General features: G+C 42.9%; 1 protein-coding gene across 13 annotated transcripts in view; it reads right to left on the reverse strand.

The window, feature by feature from the left end:
* ROBO2 (roundabout guidance receptor 2) overlaps positions 1-15,380 on the reverse strand; it is a 1,176,697-nt gene that overhangs the window by 550,867 nt on the left and 610,450 nt on the right. The window lies entirely within an intron of this gene.

The raw sequence follows: 15,380 nt of genomic DNA on the forward strand, positions 1-15,380 counted from the left end.
TCAGCTCCACGCCCAGAAAGGAAATCAGGCACATAAGGCAGGAGTATGCAAGGGCAAACGGACAGTCCCTTTTAGCCTGGCTTTTGAAATGTTGGGATGCAGGAGCAGAAACAGTGGACCTAGATCACAGGGAGGCAAAGCAGCTGGGATCCTTGTCGAGGGATGGAGGTGTGGATAAGGAGCTGGGAAGGCTCGATGGTACCCACTCACTTTGGGCCAGGCTTCTGATAGCTGTGAGGTACAGGTACCCGACTAAGGATGACATGATTTTCCATCCCCTTAGATGGACAGATATGGAACAGGGGATCTCATACCTGAGGCAAATGGCGGTTCAAGAGATAATTTATGGAGCCGACCAGAGGCCCTCGGACCCTGATGATGTCCGCATGAAGCCAGCCCTCTTAAAGAAACTGACTCAGTGTGCCCCTTCCACATATGCCCCCACATTGGGAGCACTGCTGCTGGGCAGAGACCCCAACAACCTTCCCACAATCAGGGAGTTTGTGAATGACCTAAGACAGTTTGAAGACAGTTTGTCGAGGAAAACCTTAATTGCCACTGTAGAGACCCTCACCCAAGAAATGAACGAGCTAAAAGCCTCTTTCTCTGAAATGCAGAAGGCAGAGGATGACTGCTCTTCACCTTCAGAATGGGTGCAAGTCTCAGCTGTAAGGAACACACGCCGCCGTGCTCCTCCTCCTCCTCCCCGCAGGAGACCAGCCCAGAGCAGACAGGGTACACACAGGGGGTCACTCTGGAGAACACTGTGTGACCATGGGGAAAACATGGATAGATGGCATGGCCAGCCCACCTCAGCTCTATGGGCCAGGGTAAGGGAACTGCAGGGGACAAACACAGGGAATAACTCCTCCAGAAGAGGGGTTGCCCCAGTGTCCCGCAGGCAGCGCTCTCGCTCAAGGGGTGGTGAAGCCAGTACCTCAGGTCCATGTGCCTCATGCAGTCACACTGCTCAGAATTAGAGGTGCCCTGTCTCCAGCCAGGCGGAGGCCAGGGATAACAGAGTATATTGGGACGTGTTTGTGAAATGGCCTGGCACTTCTGAAGCCGAGAAGTACAGAGCGTTGGTAGACACCGGTGCCCAATGCACTCTGATCCCCTCCAGCCACAGGGGGACAGATACTGTTACAATTGCAGGAGTCACAGGGGGGTCTCAGGAGTTGACTGTGCTGCAGGCTGAGATAAGCCTCACCGGGAATGTGTGGGAGAAGCACTCCATAGTAACTGGCCCTGATGCACCTTGCATCCTGGGGATCGACTTTCTCCGGGAAGGGTACTTTAAAGATCCAAAGGGGAACAAGTGGGCTTTTGGCATAGCAGCTGTAGAGACTGCGGACAAAGAGCAGCTGTCTATCATGCCTGGCTTGTCAGATGACCCTTCCGTGGTTGGTACCCACAAGGTGGAAGATGTCAAGTTACCTATTGCTTCTCGTGTAGTTCATCGCAGGCAATACCGCACCAACAGAGACTCCCTGCTACCCATCCAGCAGCTGATTCGCCGCCTGGAGCAGCAGCTTGTCATCAGCAAGAGCCACTCGCCCTTCAACAGCCCGATATGGCCAGTGCGAAAGGAGACAGGGGAGTGGAGACTCACGGTGGATTTCTGAGGCCTGAACGAAGTGACTCCTCCAATCAGCGCAGCCGTGCCTGATATGTTGGAGCTGCAGTATGAACTGGAAACGAAGGAGGCCAAATGGTATGCCACAATTGACATTGCTAATGCTTTCTTCTCCATCCCCATTGCAGAAGAATGTAGGCCGCAGTTTGCCTTCACCTGGAGAGGAGTCCAGTACCACTGGAACAGACTGCCTCAAGGGTGGAAGCACAGCCCTACAATCTGCCACAGCATCATCCAGACTGCACTGGAGAAGGGTGGAGCTCCGGAACATCTGCAGTACATCGATGACATCATTGTATGGGGTGAGACAGCAGAGGAGGTCTTCCAGAAGGGTGAGAAGATCATTAATATCCTGTTGGATGCAGGTTTTGCCATTAAGAGAAGCAAAGTGAAAGGGCCTGCCAGAGAGATCCAGTTCCTGGGAGTTCGCTGGCAGGATGGCCGACGCCACATCCCTATGGATGTGGTGAATAAAGTGGCCACTATGGTGGAACCCACTAACCGGAAGGAGACACAATCCTTCCTGGGGTTTGTGGGCTTTTGGAAGATGCACATTCCCGGGTACAGTCAAATTGTGAAACCCCTCTTTGACGTTACAAGAAAGAGGAATAACTTTGGGTGGGGACCTGAGCAGCAGGTGGCATTTGACCAGATCAAACGAGAGGTGGTCCATGCCATGGCCTTGGGACCAGTTCGAACCGGCCCAGAGATTAAGAACATTCTCTACACAGCAGCCGGTGAGAATGGCCCTAGCTGGAGCCTATGGCAGAAAGCTCCTGATGAGACAAGAGGCCGCCCACTCGGGTTCTGGAGCAAGGCGTACAAAGGCTCAGAGACCAAGTATACCCCCACAGAGAAAGAAATCCTAGCTGCCTATGAGGGAGTTAGAGCTGCTTCTGAGGTGATTGGGACGGAGTCACCACTCCTTTTAGCTCCAAGGCTTCCAGTCCTGACTTGGATGTTTAAAGGGAAGGGTTCGACTCCGCACCATGCCACAGATGCCACTTGGAGTAAGTGGATGGCTCTGATAACTCAGAGGGCTAGGATGGGGACTCTCGAGCGTCCAGGCATTGTGGAGGTCATCACCAACTGGCCAGAGGGCACTGACTTTGGAAAACCAGCAGAAGAGAAGGCAGTGACCCGTGCCGAGGAAGCCCCCCCATACAGTGACCTCCCTGAGGAGGAAAAGGAATATGCTCTCTTCACAGATGGATCCTGCCGCCTGATAGGCAGCAAGCGAAGATGGAAGGCTGCCGTCTGGAACCCCACACGCAGGGTTGCAGAGGCAAGAGATGGAGAAGGCGAATCCAGCCAGTATGCTGAGGTGAAAGCCATCCAGCTGGCCCTGGACATTGCAGAGCGAGAGCAGTGGCCAATGCTATACATCTACACCGACTCATGGATGGTAGCAAATGCCTTATGGGGGTGGCTGAAGGAGTGGAAGAGAAATGATTGGCAGAGAAAAGGGAAGCCTATTTGGGCTGCTGATCTCTGGCAAGACATTTCTGCACGCCTGGACAAACTGCCAGTTAAAATCCGACACATCAGTGCTCACATCCCAAAGAGTAGAGCCACTGAAGAACAGCAGCATAACCACCAAGCTGACCAGGCTGCCCACATCTGCCAGATTGACCTGGACTGGAAACACAAAGGTGAACTGTTCTTAGCTCGGTGGGCACATGACTCTTCTGGTCACCAAGGAAGAGATGCCACATACCAATGGGCCCGAGACAGATCCGTGGACATATCCATGGAGGCCATAACTCAGGTTATCCATGAATGTGACATCTGTGCCACCATAAAGCAAGCCAAGCGCATGAAGCCTTTGTGGTACGGGGGAAGGTGGTCAAAGTACAGGTATGGGGAGGCCTGGTAGATTGATTACATCACTCTGCCTCGGTCTCGCAGTGGCAAGCAGTATGTGTTAACCATGGTGGAGGGAAGCACGGGGTGGCTGGAAACCTACCCAGTACCTCATGCTACTGCCCGTAACACCATTCTGGGTCTGCAGAGCCACATCCTGTGGAGACACGGTACCCCAGAGAGGATTGAGTCAGACAATGGGACCCATTTCAAGAACCACCTTGTAAGCAACTGGGCAAAAGAGCATGGGATAGAATGGGTTTATCACATCCCATACTACCCACAAGCTGCAGGAAAGATTGAGCGACACAATGGTCTGCTGAAAACCACCCTGAAGGCTATGGGAGGTGGAACTCTCAGAAACTGGGAGAAGCACCTTGCAGAAGCCACTTGGCTGGTGAATAGCAGGGGATCAGTTAACAGAGCTGGTCCTGCTCAGTCTGCCCTACTGCCCACAGTTGAGGGAGATGGAGTTCCTGTAGTCTGTGAAAGGAATCTACTGGGAAAGACTGTGTGGGTTGCTCCTGCCTCTGGTGGGGGAAAACCTATCAAAGGGGTGGTATCTGCAGAGGGTCCTGGTCACACATACTGGGTGATGATGGAAACTGGTGTTATCGAGTGTGTCCCTCAGAGAAACCTCTCTTTAGCTGAAAAGGTTTTGAAATCTCAGAGTTGATTCCATGTGTTCCAGATACTTTCAGGTTATCTTGTATTATAGTTGTATAATAGTTGTATCATAGTTGTGCAATACTTGTATCATAGTTGTGCAATACTTGTATTATAGTTCATAAGGGGTTACAAGTTGTTTTTGTAGTTATACCCTCACCACTACACGGCGTCCAACAGAACCTACATCACAGCAGCAGCTATCCAGAGTCCTACAGCATCGCATCACACCACGGCGTCCAACCAGAACCCTGCATCTGATTCGTCACTGATGCCCTGCAGTGAGAGACTGTTCCTGATTTCCCTCCAGAGGATGTCTACAGCCATCTCATCCACACCTGTTCCCCTGATGCCAGACACCAAGAGAGACTGTTCCTGATGTTTTTCTTCACAGAGGAAAAAGACTTTCCTGAGTTCCAACAAGAACTGTTCCTGTTTCACTGACTTTTCCTCCGTTCCTGCCCTGCTCACACCTCACCAACCTGCACCGGGCCAGAGGAGCACATCGCCTTGGGATACAGCCGGGGACCAAGAAGGACTTCACGAACTCTTAACCCATGGACACTTTTCCCATCTTTGGAGAAGAAGACTGTTCTTAGGAAGGTGGAAGTGGTCTAACCAAGGGGTGGAATGTATAGGGTTAACACTCCTGGGGGAGTGACCCTGAACCTGACCCTAGGGGTCTTGGCCCCTCCTCAGGGGTGGGCCACACTCCAGGTGATGGTTAGCCCACTCCCCCCACTTCCTGTGGTATAAAAGACAGGAGTTCTCCTGTCTCTTTCTCTTTTTCGCCCTCTTTCTCCCTACCTGCGTTCACGAACACACACACACACTGATACTGCGTACCAGCCACAAGGCAGAGACACCATCACACTACTCGGGTTGTATCCATCCCTGTTTTGTATTTTGCTGTTTTCCCTTCCTTATCCTTTGTAAACTCCCCTACCTCCAATCCCTTTTTCTAAGTTATTGTTAAACTTTTCCTTTTTTAACTTCCAAATCGAGTGAGATTGATTTATTGGGGTGTCCCTACCTTTTATCTCTCTCCCTGTCTTTTGGGAAAGGAGGGGGAGGAGGGGAGGGCACTCTATAAACTCTATAAATTCTATAAATTGTCATTGGGTCTACCAAATTTATAAGAGTCTCTGGGAACTTGCATTTGAACCCAAGACACAAGTCTATGGTTTCACCTAATATGGTCAGGCTTGGATAACTGCCATTCTGATTGGCTGTTCTGTGTCCAAAGGCCCGTTGGGCTTGGGCTGTATTGATAAAAAGAGATGAGCAGGTAACACAATGTGCTCTGCTGTTGTATTCATACCTGATGCTGTCTGCTGCTATTGCTCTCTGCTTCTGGCAGTGTTTTGCCTCACTGCCTTGTTGCATCCTGAGCTGCCTGGAAACTGCCTGCCTCGAGTTTACCAGGAGCAGGCTCTAAATGGCTCCATGTGATTGGCCTGCATAGCCAGAATGACATTGTGCTAAGGCTGCACATGGCAAGACATCCTGCCTACACCTGAAAATCTCTTGCCAAGAGGGGAAGTCCTGGAGATACAGATTGTCCAAAGAAATCAGGATAAGGTCAGAGATCATCTGCCTCCTTTCCCCAGCATGCTGTGGAGCCTAGGGAGAATCAGAAGCCTTCCTTAGTGGCTGATAAGACACCAACAGTTTTCCCTGAAAGGGTCAGAAGCTATAGCTATTCCCATAAGTTGGCAGATAATTTTGTGAGTAAACATCCAAAGCCTCACTCTAAGAAAACCTGTAGCTAGATTCTATTGTGCCTTTCTGCCTTAGTAGCAGAAAGGAGCCTCTCAAGTCCCATGGTGGGCAAGAGGTAAAATTGAAACTAAGAACCTCTTTCTAGTATAATGCTTGCATTTGCTAGTTATTTCTTAAAGTGTTCTAGTTTTGCCTGTTCCCTGTGTGTATAAGTATCCAAACCATATGTTTTGAACCTTGTAAATAAGTTTTCTGGCGAGATTTAATGTTAATAAACAGTTTTCATATTTACTAACAACCTTTGCTTGGACATCACAATTAATATTGATTATTGATTTTGTATAATTTGTAGCAATGGGGCCTTAAAACCCTCCAGGGATGGGGCTTCCACCACCTTCCTGGGAAACCTGTTGCAGGGTCTCAGCACCCTTATGGTGAAGAACTTCTTCCTAACATCCAATCTGAAGCTACCCACTTCTAGTTTTGCTCCATTCCCCCTAGTCCTATCACTACTTGACATCCTGAAAAGTCCCTCACCAGCTTTCTTGTAGGCTGTCTTCAGATACTGGAAGGCCACAATACGGTCTCCTTTGGAGCCTCCTCTTCTCAAGACTGAACAGCCCCAACTCTCTCAGTCTGTCTCCATAGGAGAGGAGCTCCAGCCCCCTGATCATCCCTCTAGCCCTTTTCTGGGCACATTTCATCATGTTCAGATCTTTCTTAAAATAGAGGTTGCAGACTGGATGCAGTACTCAAGATAGGGTCTTACCAGAGTGGACTCGAGACTTCTCCCAGCATCACATACTGCTACTCTATGTGGCGTTTTGTTTAGTGCACCTACTGATAACAGAACATGGCAGGTTTCCATATCTGACAAAACCAAACTTGAACTTCAATAATCTGGGATGTTTTTCTAAGAATCTGTACACAGATTCTTGGATACATAGTGATAAAAATCTAAACCTTCTTATATGCCATGGACTGTCATACACTAAGCAAACTTCTAGTATTTAAAAGGTGATATTTTAGAATCACTTTACATAGATGTTTAAATCACTTTAAACATGGGCTGGATGTTAGAAGGAAGTTCTTCAGAGGGAGAGTGATTTGCCATTGGAATGGGCTGCCCAGGGAGGTGGTGGAGTCACCATCCCTGGAGGTGTTCAAGAAAAGACTGGATGAGGCACTTAGTGCCATGGTCTAGTTGACTGGCTAGGGCTGGGTGCTAGGTTGGACTGGATGACCTTGGAGGTCTCTTCCAACCTGGTTCATTCTATGATTCTATGATATATATATACACACACAAACACATATATATACTCAGAGTAGCCTTATGTAGTCTTCTTCTACATAAGGAGGGGAAAAACAAAATTTTAACACAGAATACTTATTTTAAACAGTTCTGAAGCATTAAACTTTCTGGTTACAGACCTAGCCAGCTGATAGTGGAGAAATGGAGAATCAGAGAAGAGCAGTTACATCTGGCTGAGAATACCATGGCAGAATGAAAAAGTGCTTCCATAGAAGATGTACAGATACAGCTCAAAAAATCAGAAACACAATGTGAACATGCAAGAAGTCATCAAATTACTTACACATTTTATTTATACTGATTTTAAAATCTGAAGGAAACACACAGCAAATGCTGACTGTGCTGTGCATCTCTTTGAGGAATTTTTATGCTTGGATTTTTAAGGTGTATGGATAATAATGGGCTGCAGTTCACATGTGTTCAATATTTAAATGTGGTTGCACTGCAAACTTAAATTAGTGAACTTGTGTTCTGTTGTCTTTCATAAAAGTGCAATTAGTTATGCTATTTGACCTTTTCCTGTGTCTGAAATTCTAGCTGATCTTTCATCCCATGTTTTAAGGAAGAAGTTCTAAGGTCAAAGTTTCACATAAATGCTGTAGGAGATTACTTCAGAAATAACATAAACAAGTGTTTCTACTACAAATTTTCAAAGTATGTAACAGATTTTGGTTTGAAGTACATACCAGACTGAAATGGGCTTCGGTCTAGAGCCAGATTCTAATTTTTATAAGTATTGATGGCTGAGTTCACAGTTTTCATCAGCTATGTTTGTGAGCTTACTGAAATGCAGTCTGTGGGAAGAGCACCAATTATAGGCAAATATTCTGCTCCTCCTGAGGAGTTGTTGGGTCCATGGTGGTGAAGACACCTGATGACAATCCAAAGTGTGCCTATGCACTTGAAGTATTTTTGAACCAGGAGGGTCTGAAATCTTGCATGTCTCAGAAGGTATCAGAAACTTTTTGTGATATCAGGTCTGAAGGTGTGATCGGTGTCCTGGCTCTGCATTGTTTAATTACCAAGCACCTACATACCAAGGTCCCACCTGTTGACCCTTCATTTCAGAACCAAGGAGATCAGGGTACAAGATGAGAGCACTGATTTAATAAGGGCACGAGGGCCTGGCAGAGCCCTGGTGCCCCTGATTTGCTATTATACACTGCTCGCATTAAACACATTTAAAACACTACACCAAGGCCACAACTCTCAAAATACTGCACAGAACATGCAAAATACCTACCAAGAGTATTGGCTTCATTTGCTCAGACTTGATTGAACATACATTTTCATGGAAATTTTCAGTTCTTTCTTACTTCCAGTTCATAGATCCAAAGAATCATGGAATCAGTTAAGTTAGGAAAGACCCTCAAGACCTTTAACTCCAACTGTTAATCTACCACAGCAAGGTACAACCCCCCAATAAACTATAATCCTAAAATCCATGTCTACACATCTTTTAAATATCTCCAGGAATTGTGACTCAACAACTTTCTGAGGCAGCCCATTCCAGTGCTTGATAACCCTTTCAGTGAAAAGACATTTCCTACTGTCTAATCTATTCCCCTGATGCAATTTAAGGTAATTTCCTCTCATCCTATCACTAGTTACCTGGGAAAAGAACCTACACTTAACCTTGATACAGCCTCCTTTTAAGTAATTATAGTGAGTGATAAGGTTACTCCTGGCTTCCTTTTCTTCAGACTTAGTAACAGGAGGCTATCACTTCCCTAGGCCTGCTGGACACACTATTTATGATACTTAAGCTTTGCTAGAATATTTCTAGATAAGTGTTTTCAAACAGAAAACACCCAGTATCTTAAGAGAGAGTACTGAGTAAGTAAATCTTGCTTTTCAGTGCTTAAAAAAAAATAAAAGGCAAAATGATAAAGCATTCAATCCCTGGTGGCATTATTTGACTTAAGCTTTAGTAGGGTTTGTTTTTTTTTTGGGTGGGGAAGCAACTGATTTTATTATTGCATTTAATTAAATATGCATAATATATTACAGTTTTAGTGCTACCCTTAGTGGCAGTATGGATAGTTTCTCTGCAGAAATCCTAGCTAATACTTCTGTGCTCAGTAATCTACCATATGTTCTATGTCAGCTCTATATAGTGTAAGACATATCAAACGATTAGCAAAGGCAAATATATGAAGATTTGAGATAGTGGGATTGAACTATGACATCAAGACAGAAAGGGAAAAGAACAGATTCTGTGAGAAAGAACAAGATGAGATCAGAAATTAAGTTCTTTCCAGATGGTAAGAAAAATATTATTTTCCATTCAGCTTATAAAGTAGCAGTTGTCCATCCTTATATATATATGTGTGAGTGTACACAGACCCTGATAGCATAGAACCATATGAATCACAGAATGGCTTGTGTGTGAAGCAACTTGAAAAGTCGTCTAGTTCCAGCCTCCCTGCCATGGGCAGGGACAGCTCCCACTAGAACAGGTTGCTCAAACCCTTGGACAGCTTGGTCTTAAAAGCCTCCAGGGATGAGGCATCCACAACTTCTCTGGGCAACCTTTTCCAGTCCTTCACCACACTCATTATAAAGAACTTCTTCCTAATATCTAGTCTAAATCTAGTCTACTCCAATTTAAAACCACTGCTCCTTGTCCTTTCACCACATGCTCTTATAAATGGCTTCTCTCCAGCTTTCTGGTAGACTCCCTTCAGGTCCTGGAAAGCTACTACAACATCTCCCTAGAGTCTTCCCTAGGCTGAACAGATCCAGCTCTCTCAGCCTGTCCTTGTAGGAGAGATGCTTCAGCCCTCTGATCGTGTTTGTGGCTCTCCTCTAAATCCTCTCAAACAGATCAAGATGTATATGTACATGAACATATATATATAATATGTATGCATGTTTATGTGTTGGTTTGAATTATCAAACTGTTAGCTGTTTCCTAGAAGAGGAGCAGTATCCTCATGTCTTAGGCTAAACAATGTAAAGAAATCTGAACAACTCACAGCACTCTGCCCCTTCCAGAATTTCAGAATGGAGTTTTCTCAATTGGAAATCATCTGTTCCTTGGAGTTTGACTATTGTGATATATGCGAGGCATATAAACTTTTGGGTTGGCTATGTCTTGAGGCTGCCTTGGGTTTAGTTCTGAGTTCTTTGTGCTTACCAATGCTCTAAAATGCTAAAAATAAGGAGGAAAACTTTGAGAAAATGGAAAACTGAAACTGGTCATTGAAAAAGATGGAAGCAGATATCTAGCCTTTTCTTTCTTTACATGGCAGAAGTCCAAGGATCCTTTGTTTCCAAGAAACAGACCTTTATTGTTGCTGGCCTGTTAGTAATAGCAAATCAGGTACAGTATTTATTTTCATATGCTCATTTTTTTTTTCCCTTTTGAAGGGTCATCAGACTAATGAGTTGTTTCAGCTCTCCTTCCAAAACATGCTGGATATGAAACAGCAAGCCTCAAATTGCACTGATTGTCACCACTTACTGTGAAAGACATTTGATATGATGCTTATTGTCCCAAAAGTATTGTGTATGTCTTTAGCTAAAAACGAAAACGTGTTTTACATCCAAGCCTCATGACAATAGCATATCTGTATCAGACAATCAACTTGAATTACTTTTCCTGCTAAGGCATATGTTGCATATTCAGGTAATGTATTAAAAATATAGAATATTATGTATATAATATATATATTATAATATATATAACGTATATTTATATATATTAAATAAAATTGAACTTACATGTAGTTGAACACACCAAGATATGATGTAGCCAGGAAAAGGTTTTTAAAGGCTTACAGGAAGACTGTACATTTACACTTGAGATTCTGATATACCACGCAGTAGCTTTAGTATAACAAACAGAGTTTTATATCCATGCTGATGGCAAAACAAAAGGAGAGGTAATCTACATGACAAAGCCAGAAACTCCAGGATATAGGAAACAACCAAGCAGTGCGTTCAGAGGGTAGTGAACTGCCAAGCATCACACAGGAGTCATGACATGCTCAACAGGGTGCAAAATAATCCATGTTGATCTCTCTAAGAAGGATGTTATACATTATGTATTACTATTTATTATCTTCCCATCAGCAGTGGCTGACCCAAGGCCATCAAAAGAACATTAGGCTGGGAACTATGAAGGAAAAAAAATAAAATAAAAGTGGCACAAAATCTAGCAGTCAGATCCAACATTCTCCACAAAAGTGATTCTTTCAGTTAGTCTGAAATAAAATCTTAGCTTCAAAGATTTCATTGGATTCATTCCATACTTTATTTCTTCTACCTCTGTCAGACCAAATCAAAAGTTGTGAAGGTGATGTTTTTAGACTGCATCAGCTCAGGTATGACCATAAATCCATATTTAGTTACTTAGTGAAAATAACTCCATGGTAAATGGTGTTATACTCACTCAAAACTCTTGTTTGCTTTCACTTAGAATCACAGAATCACAGAATCAAGCAGGTTGGAAGAGACCTCCAAGATCATCCAGTCCAACCTAGCACCCAGCCCTGTCCAATCAACTAGACCATGGCACTAAGTGCCTCATCCAGTCTTTTCTTGAACACCTCCAGGGATGGCAACTCCACCACCTCCCTGGGCAGCCAATTCCAAATGAGTACCAGAGCTATTAAAGAAGCTGATTTCCTTATTTTATTATTATTCCTTGTTTATTATTACTCCTTATATCAAATATTGATATTCAGTTATGCCTTATTCTTTGGGCCAAATTCACCCAATGACAGATGCAAGAGAAGCTCCCTTCATTTGCATTACAAAGCTGGATCTGCCAGTAGCCACAGTGAATCTACCCAACTTGGGAAACAGGAAGACTAAGCTTTTTCTCACATGCTGTTCAGGCCAAATCTGATCTTCTCATAGGCTTATAAATTTATATCATCTGGGCTTTGAGGTTTGTGGTTTGTTTTTGTTTTGTTTTAAATTTCCTCATTCTTCACAGTCTCTGGAGATTTGAATTCATAAAGGACCACAAAAGTTTGTCAGGGACTCACAATCTCTAAAACTAAAGGAAAGAAAATTTTGGTAAACAAAAAAAGATCTTGAGTAGGAACATATTTCTTGTATCTGTTAGGATACAGCCAGCATTTATATAGTTTATAGTCCATATCCTTGCTTATGCTGACATCAAAAGGGTCATTTCAGAACACTGAGGTGAAGTCTAAAGAACAAAGTTTCCAAGCAGTTAGTTCCAGCTGCATATGCATCAGGGGAAAAAAAAACAAACCTGGGCAAAATCTTAATGCATCCAGGGTCAAAAGGAAGTACTTATTCACATAACATATAATTAAATTGTGTAACTCATGGCCACAGGATGTTGTGAGGGCCAAAAGGATAAACGAGTTAAAAAAATAATTACGCAAATGATTAGAAAAATAAAATCCATTAAGGGCCATTAAGCCCAAAGATGTGCATGCAGCCTTTGGCTCAGGAAATCTCAATGCCACAGACTGTCTGAAAACGAGAAAATATGCTAAGAAATGCTCTATAGTTAGACTTCTATGAAACTCTTTTGCTGAGCATTTTTACTGATTACTCTTTGAGCAGGATAACAACTGTGTAACTTAACTAGTACAACAGTTCTTACATCATTATGCAGTACTCTGATATATATGAAGTCTAAATAATTCAAGTGGCAAAAGTGTTGTCACCTATATGAAAACATTTTAGTACCATAATTATAGTTTTTCTTAGTATTTTACAGAGAGAGACTTGTGGCATATTCTAGAAGAGATTACCTTGCAACTTACATAGAAGAATATTAAAAGGGAAGATAATTCTTTTAGACAGAAAGAGGGATTTGTAAGTGTATTAATATGTAAGTCTTGACAATAAAATACTAAATCAACTCCTCTTACTCTTAGTGTTTGGAGTTACATTTTTTTTAGCATCCTGTCATTACAACAATCCTACTGAAGATTAATTGAAGTATAGAAAAATATCAGGGGCCTGATTGTTGAAGTATATGTATTTAGATTGTAATTAATGCTGTATCATCCACTTCTACTATAAAAAGCCAAACCTATAGCTTTTTGCATGCCTTTTTTCTTTCTTTTTTTCTTTCTTTCTTTTTTTTTTTGACATTTTGCTCCAAGGAAAGGATCCTAGGTACTTGGCCTTTTAAGCTTTCTTCTCAATTTTTAATTGAGTGTTTTCAAAGGCAGAATACCGACTGCATAATCTAACCTGGTATTTATGTCCTTATGTTTTCCATTCAGTAACATTTGCATATCTTATTGCATATTTACACTAATGTAACCATTCCTCCTTGCTCATAATCCTCATGATTACATAGGTTCCATATGCCCTTCTATTACTAACATTCCAGTCTGTGGTTCAGTGGGTATTCAGGTTGAAGCCCCATTTTGCAATGCACTGTAAAATCATATCTGCTCCCTGCAAGTGCTTCCATTTAATAAAACATGACAGATGGATCAGGCAGGCATATGGGATGTGAAGTTGGTAGTGAGAAAGGCTAATGGAGTGTCTGCTGTTGTTAAATGAACCACATACTATGCTTTGAACTTCAGTGGCAGTGTATAAGCAAACCTGAATATTTTAAATAGGAGGAATCTAGTGAAGTGCTGCATGATATCAACCATCTTAACACTATTTGGATTTCCTGATTTCAGTAGTGCTTATGGTTGATTTAAACCAAGTTGCACATGTTAAGACCTTCACTTTTGACTGGAAGAAAATCTACATAAAAGGAATCAGTGCTATGCCAAAAACATAGCAGTGTTTCTACCACAATCGGCCATAAAACCTTTGGTACAATCATGCTTGGATCAACTCTAAGAAACTATTAATTCCTTCAGGACTGAAAAGCTACATCACAAATTTAAAATACAAAACCCTTCTTTGTAGTCAATGTCATTACCACTCCTATGTGGGAATTGCTTGTGTATTGCTAAACATGTTCAAATGGACTTGAAATGCAATCACATTATATTTCAGAGATGATAAATTCATTTATATTAGATGCTAAATCTGTAGCAAATTGGATAACTTAAATTAGCAGCTACTGATTTAGAATGAAAAAAAAGAATCACCACCAATTCAAACCAATCAAAAAAACATTTTTTTCCCCCTAACTTAGAATTAATTTCTGCAACTTATCTTGCTCTTGAATGATGAACTTACTCTGAGTTTGGGAATGGAGGTGTCACGTTTTCAATTACTTTCATATTTTTTTTTAATATCTAATTAATTGTGATTTGTGACAGCAAAGATATATGGCAATTACATTAAGCCATTTGTTATTGGGGTTTTGTTGATTTGTTTGTTTTGGCTTGGTTTTTCTTAAACCAAATAACTCTAAAGATGTATCTGTAGTCAGAGCTGGTTGCCTATTCAGTAATCAGACTCAAAGGGAGGATGCAGATGCAGCGAACTCTGCTCACTGCTCAGATCATGTTAATCTGGGAATGCTCAGTGCCGCATAACAGATTGCTGTCAGGTGTGTTGATACTGGTTAGGAGGTAGGCATGAATTTATTTGGACAAGCATTACTGGAATGCACTTATTACATATTCCTATAATATGGACTCTGTTTTCCAAAAAGGTGTTTTCATCAGCTGTCAGCAATATGACAACTCTGTTAGGCACACTCTGTGGGACTTGTTCTCCCTCGATCCAGCTGCAGAGTAGATTTTCTTGGGTTATTCTGTATAAGTAGTTTATTTGGGAAATATTTTTCTGTGAGGGTAAACTAGTAAGAGAGTAGATAGTTCATTTAGGAAAGGATTCATGGATGGCTACACTTATCTGTGCTGGTTTTGATGCAAATTAATGCAAGGTGACCTGAGTGTTAGTGGCATCCAGAAGGGGGAACCCCTCCCAACTCCCCTCCACTCCCCAGCTGCACACTCACATATTCCAGGCATAGGAGGCAAGTCTGTCTTCTGTCAACTGTCTGCCCTTCTCAGTTACAGTTGCCTAAAAGCCTAGACTATCTACCATGTGAAAGCTGACCCTCAGATGGCAGCTTCTACAGGTTTTGGCATATCTGGAAGCAACTACTGAGATAGTCACCTGAAACAATATCTATAATTGCTACATGTAGAAGGCTGACTCATCACCTCCTCTGATGCAGGAGCATGGGCAGACACTCAAAATATTGAAATCACTGGCTTAAGCATGGCTCCATTTATTGCAGCCCAAAGTACCAGAGTATGA

The sequence above is a fragment of the Pogoniulus pusillus genome, chromosome 12 (genome assembly GCF_015220805.1).
Source record: "Pogoniulus pusillus isolate bPogPus1 chromosome 12, bPogPus1.pri, whole genome shotgun sequence".
Lineage (NCBI taxonomy): Eukaryota > Metazoa > Chordata > Aves > Piciformes > Lybiidae > Pogoniulus > Pogoniulus pusillus.